A 23,524-nucleotide genomic window follows, 5' to 3' on the forward strand; every position below is an offset into this window, starting at 1 on the left:
CAAGCAATGACACTAAATACTTATGAACTCACCAGCATTTTATGCTGATACTCTCTTTCAAAATAACTTGTATTCTTAGGGAACCAGTAAGACAGGTATACCCATGCAGCTTTTGAAGGACGAAGTGGATCCAAGACTCGTCTTTATTTTGATTGTACATTTTTGGTGTCATTTAAACTTACAAAAGAACACACTTGTACTTAACTATTATATTAATGCAATGGATGTTGTTGCTTGTCTTTACTATTATGCATTGTTATGATACTGTACATGACGTCCTCCACCCCAGAACGTTTCCGTCGTTCCGGTTTTGGGGTGTGACAGATTGGTATCAGAGCATTGTTTATAGTGAATCAAGTATATCAACCCATAAAAGATATACAAACTATAAACGCATCGGGATTAAAACACTCTGACCAAGAATATATACTTTTAAATAATAAAGTATTTAACTAAGTATACATACCTGCGTCCATACTAAAATCAGCGTCATTAGGACAGAGCAAAAGTATTACGATTGTTGAACAACACGATTAGGCTTAGAGACATATAGTCAAACCTGGGAGGATATAGCCTGATCAACTATATTTTCCGAGGAGTGACTAGCATGTGCCTAAGAGTGGTCGTGAGATTGCAACAAGTCTAAAACTTACCAACACTACTACAACGAGAACATTAGAACAGAACATAAACCTAAAATACTATAGGAGTATTTTGTGTTACTATAATTACTTATTTGAGAACTAAAAAGGTCTTTACTAGTAGGTCAATAGTTGCTAAGTGGATACGCTAAAGTTATATGTGACTAAGGTGTGATAGACTTAGAATCTGTGACCTTTGCTTTACTTCCTGTTCCTTGTTTGGTTGTGGATTTAGAGTTAGGGTCACTTATTCGAAGGTCTATCGTGTTTTGATTTCATGTAACTGGTATGCACTATACAAGTATTGAAGTAACTAGTAAGGATTATCTTATAATTATCTTAGATTAGTACGCCTATTATTATAGGATTCTTATACCCCCTTTTTTCTCGCGTAGATAGCATGGCTGGCTTCCATCTCCCCGGCGATCCGTATTTTCCCAACCAAGGCAATGGTGGGTGGCTCGATGATGAGCCAGAAGAGGATCATCCAATCCCTTTGGATGATCACCTCGCAGAAGGTTTTTCGGATGGTTCTGACTCCGAACCAGAAGTCAACAACCTGCCCCACGAGGCTCCAATCCCAAACCTCAACCCCCGACCGGCATTTCAAGGCCCCACACCCTTGTGGGCGACAACCTTGACCCGTTGGAGCGATGAGCAGGGTCATCCCTTACCCTTCAACGGAGACCGAAGCTTTTACAATATAAGCGAGGGAGGCTCAGCTGACCGAGTCCTACCCATTATGGTCCGTAGGATTGCTCGGAACGTCAACCAAGATCGTGTAGCCATCGACCGAGTGATGGAAGTTGACGCCAACTCTGGCATTAACACGGTCCGCATTCGCCAACTCGAAGAGACTATGGAGAGAACTATGAGAACCAACGAGGCCTTGCAGCAACAACTAGCTGCATCCCGAGCCGAAGTCATGGAACTCCTAGTGCGTCAGAGGGCGCATGAGCGACATCTTTAGGAAGTTGTTCGTCAACTGGCAGATCTGAGGGTTCGCCCGAGGGATACCCGTCGTCGGTAGAAGATGCCTAGCCCATCTTTCTTTTGGTTTAAGGAATAGCCTTTCTTTTCTATGCCGATGTAGCAATAGTCTGTAAAATATTCCTGTCTTTCAAGTACTTTAACTAGATTCCTAAGCTGTCAACATTTTCCCTTATGGTTTGATGTAAGACCTACTGTTAGGTCATTTTTCCCGAACTCACTTACATCATTAATACCAGTAATATTGGCAGTTATCTAATCCATTGGAAAGTCCTTACTCTTGTGTTTCTCTACTCTATGGTCATGTCTCTATCTGATGTTTATGGCGATTTAATCCATAAATCACTCTCATTATGCTTATAATTGATTCTTACTACTATTATCATCTCTATCAACTTTCAGTAAAAGATGCCGCCTCGCAAGCGTCCGACCAGAGGCAGGCCTGTAAATCAAACTCCACCACCACCACCCCCTCCGCAGTTCGATGCGGTGATGTTTCAGGCAGCTGTGACCGCAGCCATGGCTCAAATAAATTCTGGTGGTGTTAGTGGAGCTGGAACGGGCACCAGCTCTAGCCATGGTGAAATCCAACCACGTACACGGGAGTGTACCTATAAAGACTTCATCAGCTGCAAACCAACGTACTTCAACGAAACCGGAGGGATTATTGCGCTGTCCCAATGGATCGAGAGAACAGAAGCAATCTTTGAGATGTGCTCTTGCCCTGAAGGAAGCAAGATTAAGTTCGCTGCTTGCACCTTCACAGAAAGGCCCTGACATGGTGGAATGGCCATGTCAAATCACTCTCACTAGTAGCAGCTAACGCAATGGGCTGGGAGACACTGAAGGATCTGATGGCAAAAGAGTACTGCCCGAGGGGCGAGATTCAGAAGCTCGAAGAGGAACTGCGGAACCTTAAGATGAAGGGTTCCGACATAGTGGCTTATACGGCCAGATTCAGCGACTTGGTGACTCTATGTCCCAACATGGTCCCCACCGAAAGCAAGAAAATCGAAAGATACATCTGGGGTTTGGTGCCCCCGTATCGAGGGAACGTTCTAGCATCGAACCCTGTGACCTTTGATAGTGCCAAGGAATTGGCCCAAAGGCTGATCGATCACGAGGTTTCTTCTCCTCCAACAACAACTACAACTGCTGCCTCAGCACCAAACAAAGCGGCCGACAACAAGAGAAAGCGTTGGGACCGAGAGAAGGGAAAATCAGCTCAACCCTCTTCTAAGAACCAACAGACTGTGGCTGTCCATGCTGCCACCACCCCTATGGCCCCTGTACCGGCAAAGCCATATGTAGGGAGCCTACCCAAGTGCACCAAGTGCAATTTCCATCATAACGGCCCCTGCCGGGAAATGCACTGCACCAATTGCGACCGGAAGGGCCATACCGTCCGGTTTTGCAGAGCACCACCCAAACCCATCACCCAAGTCCCTGGTACAGGAGTGAGCCAGGCCTGCTATGGGTGTGGCGAGACAGGGCACTTCAAAAGAAACTGCCCGAAAGCTGGGAATGCGGGAGGAGCGGGAAGACTACTTGCTATTGGCCACAATGAAGCCGTGGCAGACCCCATAGTAGTCACGGGTACGTTCCTCCTCGATAACTCTTATGCATGTGTCTTATTTGATTGTGGGGCAGAGAAGAGCTTCGTAAACCAAAAATTTAAACACTTACTTAATCAAGCACCGCAAACACTAAAAGAAACTTTCGTCGTAGAAATGGCTAATGGAAAGACAGAGAATTCTAACGAGATTTATGTAGGTTGTTCCCTCACGCTAGATAATCATTCATTCCCAATCGACCTCATACCCGTGGCTATCAAGAGTTTCGACGTCATTATAGGCATGGACTAGTTGAGTCTTTATCGCGTCGATATCCTATGTTTCGAGAAAGCAGTCCGCCTAAACCTACCGAATAACAAAACCTTGTTGATCTACGGAGACAAACCCAGTACGAGCTTTCGTATCATATCAAGTATTCAAGCCCAGAAGTACTTGCGTAAGTAATATCGCGCATTCCTTGCACACGTAGTCGATATGAACCAGAAAACAAAAGACCTAAAAGACCTCCCCGTAGTACGCGACTTCCCCGACGTCTTTCCAGAAGAACTATTGGGTTTACCCCCACAACGTCAAGTCGAATTTAGGATCGACTTAGTTCCAGGGGCTACCCCCGTAGCCAAATCGCCCTATCGTCTCGCGCCTGCAGAGATGCAAGAACTGTCCGGTCAACTTAATGAACTGTTCAGCAAGGGCTTTATAAGACCAAGCTTCTCACCCTGGGGAGCACCGATCTTATTCGTGAAGAAGAAAGATGGATCGTTCCGTATGTGCATTGACTACAGGGAACTCAACAAGCTTACGGTCAAAAATCGTTACCCTCTACCTCGCATAGACGATTTATTCGACCAGCTGCAAGGGGCGAGCTACTTTTCTAAGATTGACCTGAGATCCGGGTATCACCAGTTGCGAGTGCTTGAGGAGGATGTTCTGAAGACAGCCTTCCGAACTCGTTATGGACACTACGAGTTCGTGGTGATGCCATTCGGATTGACTAATGCGCCCGCAGTATTCATGGACTTAATGAATAGGGTATGTCGTCCTTACTTGGATCAGTTCGTCATCGTTTTCATCGATGACATACCTATCTACTCTCGAAGTAAGGAGGAACATAGCGACCATCTACGAAAAGTCCTAGGAACCTTACGATCGGAGAAGCTCTATGCGAAGTTCTCTAAATGCGAATTTTGGATCCGCAGAGTCGAATTCTTAGGTCACGTGGTTAGCGAAGAAGGAATCCACGTGGACCCTTCCAAAATTAAAGCCATCGAGAACTGGTCAGCACCGAAGACGCCTACAGAAATTCGTCAATTTCTAGGCCTCGCTGGCTACTACCACAGATTCATACAGAACTTCTCTCGAATTGTGAAACCTCTTACGACATTGACCCAGAAAGGTGTGGCCTTTGACTGGGAAGAGAAACAGGAGAAGGCGTTTCAAACGCTGAAGCGAGCCTTATGCACCGCACCGATACTATCCCTCCCCGAAGGGGTAGAAGACTTTGTAGTATATTGCGATGCATCCAACCAGGGGCTCGGATGTGTTCTAATGCAACGAGGTAAGGTCGTCGCCTATGCCTCAAGGCATCTGAAGACACACGAGGTCAATTACACCACGCACGATCTCGAATTAGGAGCAGTTGTGTTTGCCTTGAAGATCTGGAGACACTACCTGTATGGTACGAAAAGCACTATCTATACAGACCACAAAAGCCTACAACACATATTCAACCAGAAGGAGCTCAATATGAGACAACGGCGGTGGGTCGAGCTACTCAATGACTACGAATGCGAAATTCATTATCATCCGGGTAAAGCCAATGTGGTAGCAGACGCCCTAAGTCAGAAGGAATATTGTGGTCGAAAAGTTAAGTCATTAACTATGACTATCCACTCGCATATGTCCACGCAAATTAAGGAGGCTTAGCTCGAAGCTTTGAAGCCTGAAAATGTGGCGGGTGAATCCCTGCGAGGAATGGATAAGAACTTGGAAGTCAAGGGTGGCGGAGCCTTATACCTCATGGACCGGATCTGGACACCGAAGCATGGTGGCTTCAGAGACTTGGTAATGACCGAGGCGCACAACACTCGATATTTCATCCACCCGGGTTCAGATAAGATGTATCTGGATCTTAAAAAGTTATACTGGTGGCCTAACTTGAAAGCAGACATTGCTACCTTCGTGAGTAAATGCCTTACTTGCGCCAAGGTCAAGGTCGAATACCAGAAACCCTCAGGTCTACTACAGCAACCAGAGATATCAGAGTGGAAGTGGGAGCGGATCACAATGGACTTCATAACCAAGTTACCCAAGACAACGGGTGGGCATGACACCATTTGGGTCAACGTCGACAGATTGACCAAGTCCACGCACTTCCTACCCATCAAAGAGACCGACAAGATGGAGACGCTCACAAGAACATACCTTCGGGAGATAGTACGACTGCATGGTGTCCTCATATCCATTATCTCCGATAGAGATAGTAGATTCACTTCGAGGTTCTGGCATGCGCTACAAAGCTCCTTAGGAACGAGGCTGGACATGAGTACAGCCTACCATCCACAGACCGACGGGCAAAGTGAGAGAACTATCCAAACCTTGGAAGATATGTTGCGGGCCTGTGTGATCGACTTTAGGAAGGAATGGGATACTCATTTACCCCTTGTCGAGTTTTCCTACAACAACAGTTATCATACGAGCATAAAGGCTGCTCCATTTGAAGCCCTCTATGGCCAGAAGTGCAGATCCCCTCTATGATGGGCTGAGGTGGGTGACACTCAGTTAGCTAAAGGACGAGTTCCTGACAGTACTCTCACGGGTCCGGAGATCATTCGGGAAACGACAGAGAAAATCGTTTAGATTCGTGAACGATTGAAAGCCTCTAGAGACCGACACAAAAGCTATGCAGATAAACGAAGGAAACCTTTGGAATTCCAGGTGGGAGACCGAGTCCTTTTGAAAATCTCACCCTGGAAGGGCTTGATACGCTTCAGAAAGCGTGGAAAGCTAAATCCAAGATACATAGGGCCTTTCGAATTCTCTCCTAAGGATCTTGAGGTTTTTGCTCCAAAGCTTCAAAAATGTAAGTGAATCCTTCCTAATATGAGTTAATACATCTCTTCTTCTTGATTCACTCTTGATTTCATCCATGAAATCTCTTCTTTTGGGTAGGTCTTCAAGTGTTCTTCATTTCACCAAGAACACCAAGAACACACACTAGTGTTTTTGGGCTCTAACCACCCTTTCAAGCTTCTACTACGTAAGTACACTACCCTTAGCTTGTTATATACTCAAATCACTTAGTTAACATCTAAAAATCGTGACCAGAAGGGTGTTTACGGCCAAGGCAATCTCCCTTGGCCGTAAACTCTAAATTGTGGTGCAAAAGTGGCCAAAACACCTTCCTAAGCCTTGAAACTGAGTCTAGAATACCCCCAAGATGAGTATAGGCCCTTAAACACACAAAATGGAACATGATGACATGAGTTTACGGCCGTAAATCCTTTGGGCCGTAAACCCATGGGCAGTAAACCCATTGGGCCGTAAACCCATGGGCCGTAAACTCATGGGCCTTACCATTTGGGCCGTAAACTCCAATGTGAGGCCCTACAACCCCGAGATGCAACCCTATGCACTTCTAACACTTGAATCAAAGTGTTTTCCATGTCCTAGGGTGTCTTTACTTGCTTGATTAGTTGCTTAAACACTAATTAGATACATACATGTGTCAATATATGTTACATAGGATCCGTGTGTGCTCAAGTCCTCACTTGACACTTAGCATCCTATCCGGCACTTCCATCCAAACTACTCACTACAGGTGAGTTCATACCCCTTAATCAACCTTTGAAATGATTTTAAATGCTTTTATGGGGGGAATACAAGTTGAAACATTCTAGTTATTATATTAATCACATGTGATTAATGACTAGAACAAACAGAAAGATTTTCTATTACTTTCAAACTTTTATCAAACTTATGGATTTCAAACACTTCAAAACATTTTAAACTCTTTTACAAGCTAAATACTTTATAAAACTCTTTTTAACTTATATTATTGTCAAACTCATGTCTATACAGATATATTTATATAAGTAAGATTTGAAGGACTTAGGACTAATAGCTCACTTTACTTCCTGTTCCTTGTTTGGTTGTGGAGTTAGAGTATCCTGTTATTTGTCCGAATGTCGTTGAAACCTTAGTTATATATCATATATATGTGTTTAGATATAAAATTTTTTACTTCAGTTCAGTACCTTTGGGTACCAAAGGCATACAAACAACATTACTAGTAAACTATAATAGGTATATTTTAAGAGATTACTACTCAATATTACTAGTACAACGAAACATACAAGAGTCAGTACAATTACAAGTCAGCAAACATACTATAACGAAATACAATACATACTATACAGTAGTATAGAGAGAACATTACTACGCCATGATATACTATACAAACATACAAATACGATAACTAGAATGTGACATACTATGTTTGGATACAACAAGATCGTGTTGTATCATTTTGTAACCAGAGTCTCCTGGAGGGAGAGCGGGCATTGTGTGTATAGATCTATACGGGACAGACACTCCCACCCCCCGACTGCTAGCTACAGTCCCAGCCGATAGGCCAAGGGGTGACAAAATGTCACCTCACTACATATGACACCGGAGAGTCATCAATTATTCAGTCGTCGATCAACATGGTCACATACGAGTTCACATTCCAACCTTTAATTAACCGACAAATGATTAAAGGCAAAAAGACTCCCCGAGGTGTATTGTACATTTTATACTATCTGGAGTTTGTATTTTATCACTTATACTCAGCAGTGTCACTGCTGAGGTAAAACATTATTTTCCCTAACACATTTACTTTGTGATCTTCTCACATAGATGTTAATGAAAACTATATTTTGATAATGATAGTCATACATGGAAAAACTCATACTTTTACAAATGAACAAACGTACAAAAGTCGGGTCTTGGTAGAAGACTACAAAAGAACACACTTGTACTTAACTATTATATTAATGCAATGGATGTTGTTGCTTGTCTTTACTATTATGCATTGTTATGATACTGTACATGACGTCCTCCACCCCAGAACGTTTCCGCCGCTCCGGTTTTGGGGTGTGACACAATGAAAGTTATATTTATACAAAATCAACGTCCATTAGAAAATCGGATTCAAAAGCTTATACACTAAGTTAAATCATATAAACACATCAAAAATTAAATCCTTCTATTAACTAATCTCTACCTCACTTGAATATCACCCAAACTAAAGCCAGGATCGAAACCTGGCTCTGATAATAGGAGAAGTTTCTACAATTATATTTTTACTTTGCTTTTTTCACTACAGAAACAAAGTTTATCTCAAATCACAAAAAATGTCCTTTAGTTACTGCAACTTTAAGATAGCAACACCAAGGTTATGCTAAATTACAAAATCCATCATTCAACAACAATAAAAAGAACAACAAAATAAATATCAACCAAGATGGTTTTCAATTTTATTTTTTTTTGGAAAACGACCATATTTTATTAAAATTCTCAACCTAAAAGGAAGAAGGTAAAATAGAGGGACAAGAAACAACAATATACAGACCAAAATAACGACGCATAATAAAGTATTACTCATCTTTCTAAAGTTATATTTCTTTAATTGTCACAAATACGGTATTCGACATTTAATTTAGTTTCCTTGTAATCATGTTGTTCAATTTTAATCTACTAAACCGATTAAAACTTGAAGTATGGCAAAAAATCTTTGTATTGCTCTCGTGACATCCATATACAAATTATTTTTATTGTTATTGTTTTTTTTTATTTTATTCTTTTATTTTAGAATGTTCAACTTCAACCCTTTTATTGATTTGTTGTAACTTTTTTTTAATAAAAATGATAAAACTTTCAATAATTAAACTATTACTCAGGGGAACCTATGTGGAGTTGTGTGTTCAGTGCTAGGTATCCTATGGTCTTAGTGATAGGTTGTGGTGATGAGGTGACGCCCATCACCATAGTGGTTGGTGGTGGGTATTACACTATTATGGATGACCTAAGAAGAAACGAAAATGATAAAATCAAACAAAACAAAAATAGAGCATGATAGCGATGGTCGGAACGAACATGAACTCGGGAGATGGGATAACCTTCATACTCTACTAAGAAAACAAACTCAAGTAACACATGTAACCCAATGAAAGTTATATTTATACAAAATCAACGTCCATTAGAAAATCGGATTCAAAAGCTTATACACTAAGTTAAATCATATAAACACATCAAAAATTAAATCATTCTATCAACTAATCTATACCTCACTTGAATATCACCCAAACTAAAGTGGACCAAAAGCATCTAAAAGATTCTTAAAAATTAACTGATATATACACAAATGTGTAGCGTTGCATAATCCCTAATGGTTACTTTATCTAGCACAATATTGGTCCATTAATTTTTTAAAAGATTTAATGAAAGACGTAAGTCAATTGACTCATATAGATTTTTTTTGTTGTAAAATTGGTGCGTACACATTAAATTCAAAATAAATTCACCATATGATTTTTAGTTCAAGTGTGCTTAATGAATCTTTGTAAATCAGTAAAGACGTTAACAGAGTCATCGGCCATAATTCCAATCTATATTGATGTTGGAAACTCTTCCTTTTCTAGAATTTAGCGATCTTAGTCAAAAATTGGAGAATGCAATCATCAGATCAGAGTGGCACAGCGGAAGCGTGGTGGGCCAATAACCCACAGGTCCCAGGATCGAAACCTGGCACTGATAATAGGAGAAGTTTCTACAATTATATTTTTACTTTGCTTTTTTCACTACAGAAACAAAGTTTATGTCAACTCACAAAATATGTCCTTTAGTTACTGCAACTTTAAGATAGCAACACCAAGGTTATGCTAAATTACAAAATCCATCATTCAACAACAATAAAAAGAACAACAAAATAAATATTAACCAAGGTGGTTTTCAATTATTTTTTTGGAAAACGACCATATTTTATTAAAATTCTCAACCTAAAAGGAAGAAGGTAAAAAAGAGGAATAAGAAACAACAATATACAGACCAAAATAACGACCCATAATAAAGTATTACTCATCTTTCTAAAGTTATATTTCTTTAATTGTCACAAATACGGTATTCGGCATTTAATTTAGTTTCCTTGTAATCATGTTATTCAATTTTAATCTACTAAACCGATTAAAAGTTGAAGTATGGCAAAAATTATTTGTATTGCTCTCGTGACATCCATATACAAATTATTTTTATTGTTATTGTTTTTTTTTTATTCTTTTATTTGAGAATGTTCAACTTCAATCCTTTTATTGATTTGTTGTAACTTTTTTTAATAAAAATAATAAAACTTTCAATAATTAAACTATTACTCAGGCGAACCTATGTGGAGTTGTGTCTTCAGTGCTAGGTATCCTATGGTCTTAGTGATAGGTTGTGGTGATCAGGTGGTGCCCAGCACTATAGTGGTTGGTGGTGGGTATTGCACTATTGTGGATGACCTAAGAAGAAATGAAAATGATAAAATCAAACAAAACAAAAATAGAGCATGATAGTGATGGTTGGAACGAACATGAACTCGGGAGATGGGATAACCTTCATACACTACTAAGAAAACAAACTCAAGTAACACATGTAACCCAATGAAAGTTATATTTATACAAAATCAACGTCCATTAGAAAATCGGATTCAAAAGCTTATAGACTAAGTTAAATCATATAAACACATCAAAAATTAAATCCTTTTATCAACTAATCTATACCTCACTTGAATATCACCCAAACTAAAGTGGACCAAAAGCATCTAAAAGATTCTTAAAAATTAACTGATATATACACAAAATGTGTAGCGTTGCATAATCCCTAATGGCTACTTTATCTAGCACAATATTGGTCCATTAATTTTTTAAAAGATTTAATGAAAGACGTAAGTCAATTGACTCATATAGATTTTTTTTTGTAAAATTGGTGCGTACACATTAAATTCAAAATAAATTCACCATATGATTTTTAGTTCAAGTGTGCTTAATTAATCTATGTGAATCAGTGAAGACGTTAATAGAGTCATCGGCCAGGATTCCAATCTATATCGATGTTGGAAACTCTTCCTTTTCTAGAATTTAGCGATCTTAGTCAAAAATTGGAGAATGCAATCATCAGATCAGAGTGGCGCAACCGAAACGTGGTGGGCCCATAATCCACAGGTCCTATGATCAAAACCTGGCTCTGATAATCGGAGAAGTTTCCGCAATTATATTTTTACTTTGCTTTTTTCACTACAGAAACAAAGTTTATGTCAAATCACAAAAAATGTCATTTAGTTACTGCAACTTTAAGATAGCAACACCAAGGTTATGCTAAATTAAAAAATCCATCATTCAACAACAATAAAAAGAACATCAAAATAAATATTCACCAAGATGGTTCAATTTTTTTTTTTGGAAAACGACCATATTTTATTAAAATTCTCAACCTAAAAGGAAGAAGGTAAAAAAGAGGAACAAGAAACAACAATATACAGACCAAAATAACGACACATAATAAAGTATTACTCATCTTTCTAAAGTTATATTTCTTTAATTGTCACAAATACGGTATTCGGCATTTAATTTAGTTTCCTTGTAATCATGTTATTCAATTTTAATCTTCTAAACCGATTAAAAGTTGAAGTATGGCAAAAATTATTTGTATTGCTCTCGTGACATCCATATACAAATTATTTTTATTGTTATTGTTTTTTTTTTTATTTTATTCTTTTATTTTAGAATGTTCAACTTCAACCCTTTTATTGATTTGTTGTAACTTTTTTTAATAAAAATAATAAAACTTTCAATAATTAAACTATTACTCAGGCGAACCTATGTGGAGTTGTGTCTTCAGTGCTAGGTATCCTATGGTCTTAGTGATAGGTTGTGGTGATCAGGTGGTGCCCAGCACTATAGTGGTTGGTGGTGGGTATTGCACTATTGTGGATGACCTAAGAAGAAATGAAAATGATAAAATCAAACAGAACAAAAATAGAGCATGATAGTGATGGTTGGAACGAACATGAACTCGGGAGATGGGATAACCTTCATACACTACTAAGAAAACAAACTCAAGTAACACATGTAACCCAATGAAAGTTATATTTATACAAAATCAACGTCCATTAGAAAATCGGATTCAAAAGCTTATAGACTAAGTTAAATCATATAAACACATCAAAAATTAAATCCTTTTATCAACTAATCTATACCTCACTTGAATATCACCCAAACTAAAGTGGGCCAAAAGCATCTAAAAGATTCTTAAAAATTAACTGATATATACACAAAATGTGTAGCGTTGCATAATCCCTAATGGCTACTTTATCTAGCACAATATTGGTCCATTAATTTTTTAAAAGATTTAATGAAAGACGTAAGTCAATTGACTCATATAGATTTTTTTTTGTAAAATTGGTGCGTACACATTAAATTCAAAATAAATTCACCATATGATTTTTAGTTCAAGTGTGCTTACTTAATCTTTGTGAATCGGTGAAGACGTTAATAGAGTCATCGGCCAGGATTCCAATCTATATCGATGTTGGAAACTCTTCCTTTTCTAGAATTTAGCGATCTTAGTCAAAAATTGGAGAATGCAATCATCAGATCAGAGTGGCGCAGCGGAAGCGTGGTGGGCCCATAACCCACAGGTCCTATGATCAAAACTTGGCTCTGATAATCGGAGAAGTTTCCGCAATTATATTTTTACTTTGCTTTTTTCACTACAGAAACAAAGTTTATGTCAAATCACAAAAAATGTCCTTTAGTTACTACAACTTTAAGATAGCAACACCAAGGTTATGCTAAATTACAAAATCCATCATTCAACAACAATAAAAAGAACATCAAAATAAATATTAACCAAGATGGTTCAATTTTTTTTTTTTTTTTGGAAAACGACCATATTTTATTAAAATTCTCAACCTAAAAGGAAGAAGGTAGAAAAGAGGAACAAGAAACAACATTATACAGACCAAAATAACGACACATAATAAAGTATTACTCATCTTTCTAAAGTTGTATTTGTTTAATTGTCACAAATACGATATTCGGCATTTAATTTAGTTTCCTTGTAATCATGTTATTCAATTTTAATCTACTAAACCGATTAAAAGTTGAAGTATGGCAAAAATTATTTGTATTGCTCTCGTGACATCCATATACAAATTATCTTTATTGTTATTGTTTTTTTTTATTATTCTTTTATTTTAGAATGTTCAACTTCAACCCTTTTATTGATTTGTTGTAACTTTTTTTAAAAAAAAATGATAAAACTTTCAATAATTAAACTATTACTGAGGCGAACCTATGTGGAGTTGGGTCTTCAGTGCTATGTATCCTATGGTCTTAGTGATAGGTTGTGGTGATCAGGTGGCGCCCAGCACTATAGTGCTTGGTGGTGGGTATTGCACTATTGTGGATGACCTAAGAAGAAATGAAAATGATAAAATCAAACAAAACAAAAATAGAGCATGATAGTGATGGTTGGAACGAACATGAACTCGGGAGATGGGATAACCTTCATACACTACTAAGAAAACAAACTCAAGTAACACATGTAACCCAATGAAAGTTATATTTATACAAAATCAACGTCCATTATAAAATCGGATTCGAAAGCTTATAGACTAAGTTAAATCATATAAACACATCAAAAATTAAATCCTTTTATCAACTAATCTATACCTCACTTGAATATCACCCAAACTAAAGTGGACCAATAGCATCTAAAAGATTCTTAAAAATTAACTGATATACACACAAATGTGTAGCGTTGCATAATCCCTAATGGCTACTTTATCTAGCACAATATTGGTCCATTAATTTTTTAAAAGATTTAATGAAAGACGTAAGTCAATTGACTCATATAGATTTTTTTTTTGTAAAATTGGTGCGTACACATTAAATTCAAAACAAATTAACCATATGATTTTTAGTTCAAGTGTGCTTAATTAATCTTTGTGAATCAGTGAAAACGTTAATAGAGTCATCGGCCAGGATTCCAATCTATATTGATGTTGGAAACTCTTCCTTTTCTAGAATTTAGCGATCTTAGTCAAAAATTGGAGAATGCAATCATCAGATCAGAGTGGCGCAGCGGAAGCGTGGTGGGCCCATAACCCACAGGTCCTATGATCAAAACCTGGCTCTGATAATCGGAGAAGTTTCCGCAATTATATTTTTACTTTGCTTTTTTCACTACAGAAACAAAGTTTATGTCAAATCACAAAAAATGTCCTTTAGTTACTACAACTTTAAGATAGCAACACCAAGGTTATGCTAAATTACAAAATCCATCATTCAACAACAATAAAAAGAACATCAAAATAAATATTAACCAAGATGGTTCAAATTTTTTTTTTTTTTTTGGAAAACGACCATATTTTATTAAAATTCTCAACCTAAAAGGAAGAAGGTAGAAAAGAGGAACAAGAAACAACATTATACAGACCAAAATAACGACACATAATAAAGTATTACTCATCTTTCTAAAGTTGTATTTGTTTAATTGTCACAAATACGATATTCGGCATTTAATTTAGTTTCCTTGTAATCATGTTATTCAATTTTAATCTACTAAACCGATTAAAAGTTGAAGTATGGCAAAAATTATTTGTATTGCTCTCGTGACATCCATATACAAATTATTTTTATTGTTATTGTTTTTTTTTATTTTATTCTTTTATTTTAGAATGTTCAACTTCAACCCTTTTATTGATTTGTTGTAACTTTTTTTTAATAAAAATAATAAAAACTTTCAATAATTAAACTATTACTCAGGCGAACCTATGTGGAGTTGGGTCTTCAGTGCTAGGTATCCTATGGTCTTAGTGATAGGTTGTGGTGATGAGGTGGCGTCCAACACTATAGTGGTTGGTGGTGGGTATTACACTATTGTGGATGACCTAAGAAGAAACGAAAATGATAAAATAAAACAAAACAAAAATAGAGCATCATAGTGATGGTTGGAACGACCATGAACTCGGGAGATGGGATAACCTTCATACTCTACTAAGAAAAGAAACTCAAGTAACACATGTAACCCAATGAAAGTTATATTTATACAAAATCAACGTCCATTAGAAAATCGGATTCAAAAGCTTATAGACTATGTTAAATCATATAAACACATCAAAAATTAAATCCTTTTATCCACTAATCTATACCTCACTTGAATATCAACCAAACTAAAGTGGACCAAAAGCATCTAAAAGATTCTTAAAAATTAAGTGATATATACACAAATGTGTAGCGTTGCATAATCCCTAATGGCTACTTTATCTAGCACAATATTGGTCCATTAATTTTTTAAAAGATTTAATGAAAGACGTAAGTCAATTGACTCATATAGATTTTTTTTTGTAAAATTGGTGCGTAGACATTAAATTCAAAATAAATTCACCATATGATTTTTAGTTCAAGTGTGGTTAATTAATCTTTGTGAATCAGTGAAGACGTTAATAGAGTCATCGGCCAGGATTCCAATCTATATTGATGTTGGAAACTCTTCCTTTTCTAGAATTTAGCGATCTTAGTCAAAAATTGGAGAATGAAATCATCAGATCAGAGTGGCGCAGCGGAAGCGTGGTGGGCCCATAACCCACAGGTCCCAGGATCGAAACCTGGCTCTGATAATCGGAGAAGCTTCTGCAATTATATTTTTACTTTGCTTTTTTCATTACAGATACAAAGTTTATGTCAAATCAGAAAAAAAAATTTCCTTTAGTTACTGCAACTTTAAGATAGCAACACCAAGGTTATGCTAAATTACAAAATCCATCATTCAACAACAATAAAAAGAACAACAAAATAAATATTAACCAAGATGGTTTTCAATTTTTTTTTGGAAAACGACCATATTTTTTTAAAACTCTCAACCTAAAAGGAAGAAGGTAAAAGAGAGGGACAAGAAACAATAATATACAGACCAAAATAACGACCCATAATAAAGTATTACTCATCTTTCTAAAGTTCTATATCTTTAATTGTCACAAATATGGTATTCGACATTTAATTTAGTTTCCTTGTAATCATGTTATTCAATTTTAATCTACTAAACCGATTAAAAGTTGAAGTATGGCAAAAATTATTTGTATTGCTCTCGTGACATCCATATACAAATTATTTTTATTGTTATTGTTTTTTTTATTTTATTCTTTTGTTTTAGAATTTTCAACTTCAACCCTTTTATTGATTTGTTGTAACTTTTTTTTAATAAAAATGATAAAACTTTCAATAATTAAACTATTACTCAGGCGAACCTATGCGGAGTTGTGTGTTCAGTGCTAGGTATCCTATGGTCTTAGTGATAGGTTGTGGTGATGAGGTGGCGCCCATCACTATAGTAGTTGGTGGTGGGTATTGCACTATTGTGGATGACACAAGAAGAAACGAAAATGATAAAATCAAACAAAACAAAAATAGAGCATGATAGTGATGGTTGGAACGAACATGAACTCGGGAGATGGGATAACCTTCATACTCTATTAAGAAAACAAACTCAAGTAACACATGTAACCCAATGAAAGTTATATTTATACAAAATCAACGTCCATTAGAAAATCGGATTCAAAAGCTTATGGACTAAGTTAAATCATATAAACACATCAAAAATTAAATCCTTCTATCAACTAATCTATACCTCACTTGAATATCACCCAAACTAAAGTGGACCAAAAGCATCTAAAAGATTCTTAAAAATTAAGTGATATATACACAAATGTGTAGCATTGCATAATCCATAATGGCTACTTTATCTAGCACAATATTGGTCCATTAATTTTTTAAAAGATTTAATGAAAGTCGTAAGTCAATTGACTCATGTAGATTTTTTTTTTGTAAAATTGGTGCGTACACATTAAATTCAAAATAAATTCACCATATGATTTTTAGTTCAAGTGTGCTTAATGAATCTTTGTAAATCAGTGAAGATGTTATTAGAGTCATCGGCCAGGATTCCAATCTATATTGATGTTTCAAACTCTTCCTTTTCTAGAAGTTAGCGATCTTAGTCAAAAATTGGAGAATGCAATCATCAGATTAGAGTGGCGCAGCGGAAGCGTCGTGGGCCCATAACCCACAGGTCCTAGGGTCGAAACCTGGCTCTGATAATTGGAGAAGTTTCTACAATTATATTTTTACTTTGCTTTTTTCATTACAGAAACAGAGTTTATGTCAAATCACAAAAATGTCCTTTAGTTACTGCAACTTTAAGATAGCAACACCAAGGTTATGCTAAATTACAAAATCCATCATTCAACAACAATAAAAAGAACAACAAAATAAATATTAACCAAGATGGTTTTCAATTTTTTTTTTGGAAAACGACCATATTTTATTAAAACTCTCAACCTAAAAGGAAGAAGGTAAAAGAGAGGGACAAGAAATAACAATATACAGACAAAAATAACGACCCATAATAAAGTATTACTCATTTTTCTAAAGTTCTATTTCTTTAATTGTCACAAATATGGTATTCGGCATTTAATTTAGTTTCCTTGTAATCATGTTATTCAATTTTAATCTACTAAACCGATTAAAAGTTGAAGTATGGCAAAAATTATTTGTACTACTCTCGTGACATCCATATACAAATTATTTTTATTGTTATTGTTTTTTTTATTTGATTCTTTTATTTTAGAATGTTCAACTTCAACCCTTTTATTGATTTGTTGTAACTTTTTTTTAATAAAAATGATAAAACTTTCAATAATTAAACTATTACTTAGGCGAACCTATGTGGAGTTGTATGTTCAGTGCTAGGTATCCTATGGTCTTAGTGATAGGTTAGAGTGATGAGGTGACATCCATGACTATAGTGGTTGGTGGTGGGTATTGCACTATTGTGGATGACACAAGAAGAAACGAAAATGATAAAATCAAACAAAACAAAAATAGAGCATGATAGTGATGGTTGGAACGAACATGAACTCGGTGCGTACACATTAAATTCAAAATAAATTCACCATATGATTTTTAGTTCAAGTGTGCTTAATGAATCTTTGTAAATCAGTGAAGACGTTAATAGAGTTATCGGCCAGGATTCCAATCTATATTGATGTTGGAAACTCTTCCTTTTCTAGAATTTAGCGATCTTAGTCAAAAATTGGAGAATGCAATCATCATATCAGAGTGGCGCAGCGGAAGCGTGGTGGGCCCATAACCCACAGGTCCCAGGATCGAAACCTGGCTCAGATAATCGGAGAAGTTTCTGCAATAATATTTATACTTTTCTGTTTTCACTACAGAAACAAAGTTTATGTCAAATCACAAAAAAAATGTCCTTTAGTTACTGCAACTTTAAGATATCAACACCAAGGTGATGCTAGATTACAAAATCCATCATTCAACAACAATAAAAAGAACAACAAAATAAATATTAACCAAGATGGTTTTCAATTTTTTTTTTTGGAAAACGACCGTATTTTATTAAAACTCTCAACCTAAAAGGAAGAAGGTAAAAGAGAGTGACAAGAAACAACAATATACAGACAAAAATAACGACCCATAATAAAGTATTACTCATCTTTCTAAAGTTCTATTTCTTTAATTGTCACAAATATGGTATTCGGCATTTAATTTAGTTTCCTTGTAATCATGTTATTCAATTTTAATCTACTAAACCGATTAAAAGTTAAAAGTATGGAAAAAATTATTTGTATTGCTCTGGTGACATCCATATACAAATTATTTTTATTGTTATTGTTTTTTTTATTTTATTCTTTTATTTTAGAATGTTCAACTTTAACCTTTTTATTGATTTGTTGTAACTTTTTTTTAATAAAAATGATAAAACTTTCAATAATTAAACTATTACTCAGGCGAACCTATGTGGAGTTGTGTGTTCAGTGCTAGGTATCCTATGGTCTTAGTGATAGGTTGTGGTGATGAGGTGACACCCATCACTATAGTGGTTGGTGGTGGGTATTGCACTATTGTGGATGACCTAAGAAGAAACGAAAATGATAAAATAAAACAAAACAAAAATAGAGCATGATAGTGATGGTTGGAACGAACATGAACTCGGGAGATGGGATAACCTTCATACTCTATTAAGAAGACAAACTCAAGCAACACATGTAACCCAATGAAACTTATATTTATACAAAATCAACGTCCATTAGAAAATCGGATTCAAAAGATTATAGACTAAGTTAAATCATATAAACACATCAAAAATTAAATCCTTCTATCAACTAATCTATACCTCACTTGAATATCACCCAAACTAAAGTGGACCAAAAGCATCTAAAAGATTCTTAAAAATTAACTGTTATATACACAAATGTGTAGCGTTGCATAATCCCTAATGACTACTTTATCTAGCACAATAATGGTCCACTAATTTTTTAAAAGATTTAATGAAAGACGTAAGTCAATTGACTAATATAGATTTTTTTTGTTGTAAAATTGGTGCGTACACATTAAATTAAAAATAAATTCACCATATGATTTTTAGTTCAAGTGTGCTTATTGAATCTTTGTAAATCAGTGAAGACGTTAATAGAGTCATCGGCCATGATTCCGATCTCTATTGATGTTGGAAACTCTTCCTTTTCTAGAATTTAGCGATCTTAGTCAAAAATTGGAGAATGCATTCATCAGATCAAAGTGGCGCAGTGGAAGTGTGGTGGGCCCATAACCCACAGGTCCAGGGTCGAAACCTGGCTCTGATAATCGGAGAAGTTTCAACAATTATATTTTTACTTTGCTTTTTTCATTACAGAAACAGAGTTTATGTCAAATCACAAAAATGTCCTTTAATTACTGCAACTTTAAGATAGCAACACCAAGGTTATGCTAAATTACAAAATCCATCATTCAACAACAATAAAAAGAACATCAAGATAAATATTAACCAAGATGGTTCAAATTTTTTTTTTTTTTGGAAAACGACCATATTTTATTAAAATTGTCAACCTAAAAGGAAGAAGGTAAAAAAGAGGAACAAGAAACAACAATATACAGACCAAAATAACGACACATAATAAAGTATTACTCATCTTTCTAAAGTTATATTTCTTTAATTGTCACAAATACGGTATTCGGCATTTAATTTAGTTTCCTTGTAATCATGTTATTCAATTTTAATCAACTAAACCGATTAAAAGTTGAAGTATGGCAAAAATTATTTGTATTGTTCTCGTGACATCCATATACAAATTATTTTTATTTTTATTGTTTTTTTTTATTTTATTCTTTTATTTTAGAATGTTCAACTTCAACCCTTTTATTGATTTGTTGTAACTTTTTTTAATAAAAATAATAAAACTTTCAATAATTAAACTATTACTCAGGTGAACCTATGTGGAGTTGTGTCTTCAGTGCTAGGTATCCTATGGTCTTACTGATAGGTTGTGGTGATTTGGTGGCGCCCAACACTATAGTGGTTGGTGGTGGGTATTGCACTATTGTGGATGACCTAAGAAGAAATGAAAATGATAAAATCAAACAAAACAAAAATAGAGCATGATAGTGATGGTTGGAACGAACATGAACTCGGGAGATGGGATAACCTTCATACACTTCTAAGAAAACAAACTCAAGTAACACATGTAACCCAATGAAAGTTATATTTATACAAAATCAACGTCCATTAGAAAATCGGATTCAAAAGCTTATAGACTAAGTTAAATCATATAAACACATCAAAAATTAAATCCTTCTATCAACTAATCTATACCTCACTTGAATATCACCCAACCAAAAGTAGACCAAAAGCATCTAAAAGATTCTTAAAAATTAACTGATATATACACAAATGTGTAGCGTTGCATAATCCACAATGGCTACTTTATCTAGCACAATATTGGTCCATTAATTTTTTAAAAGATTTAATGAAAGATGTAAGTCAATTGACTCATATAGATTTTTTTTTGTAAAATTGGTGCGTACACATTAAATTCAAAATAAATTCACCATATGATTTTTAGTTCAAGTGTGCTTAATGAATCTTTGTAAATCAGTGAAGACGTTAATAGAGTCATCGGCCAGGATTCCAATCTATATTGATGTTGGAAACTCTTCCTTTTCTAGAATTTAGCGATCTTAGTCAAAAATTGGAGAATGCAATCATCAGATCAGCGCAGCGGAAGCGTGGTGGGCCCATAACCCACATGTCCCAGGATCGAAACCTGGCTCTGATAATCGGAGAAGCTTCTGCAATTATATTTTTACTTTGCTTTTTTCATTACAGATACAAAGTTTATGTCAAATCAGAAAAAAAATATGTTCTTTAGTTACTGCAACTTTAAGATAGCAACACCAAGGTTATGCTAAATTACAAAATTCATCATTCAACAACAATAAAAAGAACAACAAAATAAATATTAACCAAGATGGTTTTCAATTTTTTTTTAGAAAACGACCATATTTTATTAAAACTCTCAACCTAAAAGGAAGAAGGTAAAAGAGAGGGACAAGAAACAACAATATACAGACAAAAATAACGACCCATAATAAAGTATTACTCATCTTTCTAAAGTTCTATTTCTTTAATTGTCACAAATATGGTATTCGGCATTTAATTTAGTTTCCTTGTAATCATGTTATTCAATTTTAATCTACTAAACCGATTAAAAGTTAAAAGTATGGAAAAAATTATTTGCATTGCTCTCGTGACATCCATATACAAATTATTTTTATTGTTATTGTTTTTTTTTATTTTATTCTTTTATTTTAGAATGTTCAACTTCAACCCTTTTATTGATTTGTTGTAACTTTTTTTTTAATAAGAATGATAAAACTTTCAATAATTAAACTATTACTCAGGCGAACCTATGTGGAGTTGTGTGTTCAGTGCTAGGTATCCTATGGTCTTAGTGATAGCTTGTGGTGATGAGGTGGCACCCATCACTATAGTGGTTGGTGGTGGGTATTGCACTATTGTGGATGACCTAAGAAGAAACGAAAATGATAAAATAAAACAAAACAAAAATAGAGCATGATAGTGATGGTTGGAACGAACATGAACTCGGGAGATGGGATAACCTTCATACTCTACTAAGAAAACAAACTCAAGTAACACATGTAACCCAATGAAAGTTATTTTTATACAAAATCAACGTCCATAAGAAAATCGGATTCAAATGCTTATAGACTAAGTTAAATCATATAAACACATCAAAAATTAAATCCTTCTATCAACTAATCTATACCTCACTTGAATATCACCCAAACTAAAGTGGACCAAAAGCATCTAAAAGATTCTTAAAAATTAACTGTTATATACACAAATGTGTAGCGTTGCGTAATCCCTAATGACTACTTTATCTAGCACAATATTGGTCCACTAATTTTTTAAAAGATTTAATGAAAGACGTAAGTCAATTGACTCATAGAGATTTTTTTTTGTAAAATTGGTGCGTACACATTAAATTCAAAATAAATTCACCATATGATTTTTAGTTCAAGTGTGCTTAATGAATCTTTGTAAATCAGTGAAGACATTAATAGAGTCATCGGCCAGGATTCCAATCTATATTGATGTTGGAAACTCTTCCTTTTCTAGAATTTAGCGATCTTAGTCAAAAATTGGAGAATGCAATCATCAGATCAGAGTGGCGCAGCGGAAGCGTGGTGGGCCCATAACCCACAGGTCCCAGGATCGAAACCTGGCTCTGATAATCGGAGAAGCTTCTGCAATTATATTTTTACTTTGCTTTTTTCATTACAGATACAAAGTTTATGTCAAATCAGAAAAAAAAAATATGTTCTTTAGTTACTGCAACTTTAAGATAGCAACACCAAGGTTATGCTAAATTACAAAATTCATCATTCAACAACAATAAAAAGAACAACAAAATAAATATTAACCAAGATGGTTTTCAATTTTTTTTTTAGAAAACGACCATATTTTATTAAAACTCTCAACCTAAAAGGAAGAAGGTAAAAGAGAGGGACAAGAAACAACAATATACAGACAAAAATAACGACCCATAATAAAGTATTACTCATCTTTCTAAAGTTCTATTTCTTTAATTGTCACAAATATGGTATTCGGCATTTAATTTAGTTTCCTTGTAATCATGTTATTCAATTTTAATCTACTAAACCGATTAAAAGTTAAAAGTATGGAAAAAATTATTTGTATTGCTCTCGTGACATCCATATACAAATTATTTTTATTGTTATTGTTTTTTTTTTATTTTATTCTTTTATTTTAGAATGTTCAACTTCAACCCTTTTATTGATTTGTTGTAACTTTTTTTTTTAATAAGAATGATAAAACTTTCAATAATTAAACTATTACTCAGGC

The sequence above is a fragment of the Lactuca virosa genome, chromosome 8 (assembly GCF_052849685.1).
Source record: "Lactuca virosa cultivar CGN04683 chromosome 8, Lactuca_virosa_CGN04683_v6, whole genome shotgun sequence".
Lineage (NCBI taxonomy): Eukaryota > Viridiplantae > Streptophyta > Magnoliopsida > Asterales > Asteraceae > Lactuca > Lactuca virosa.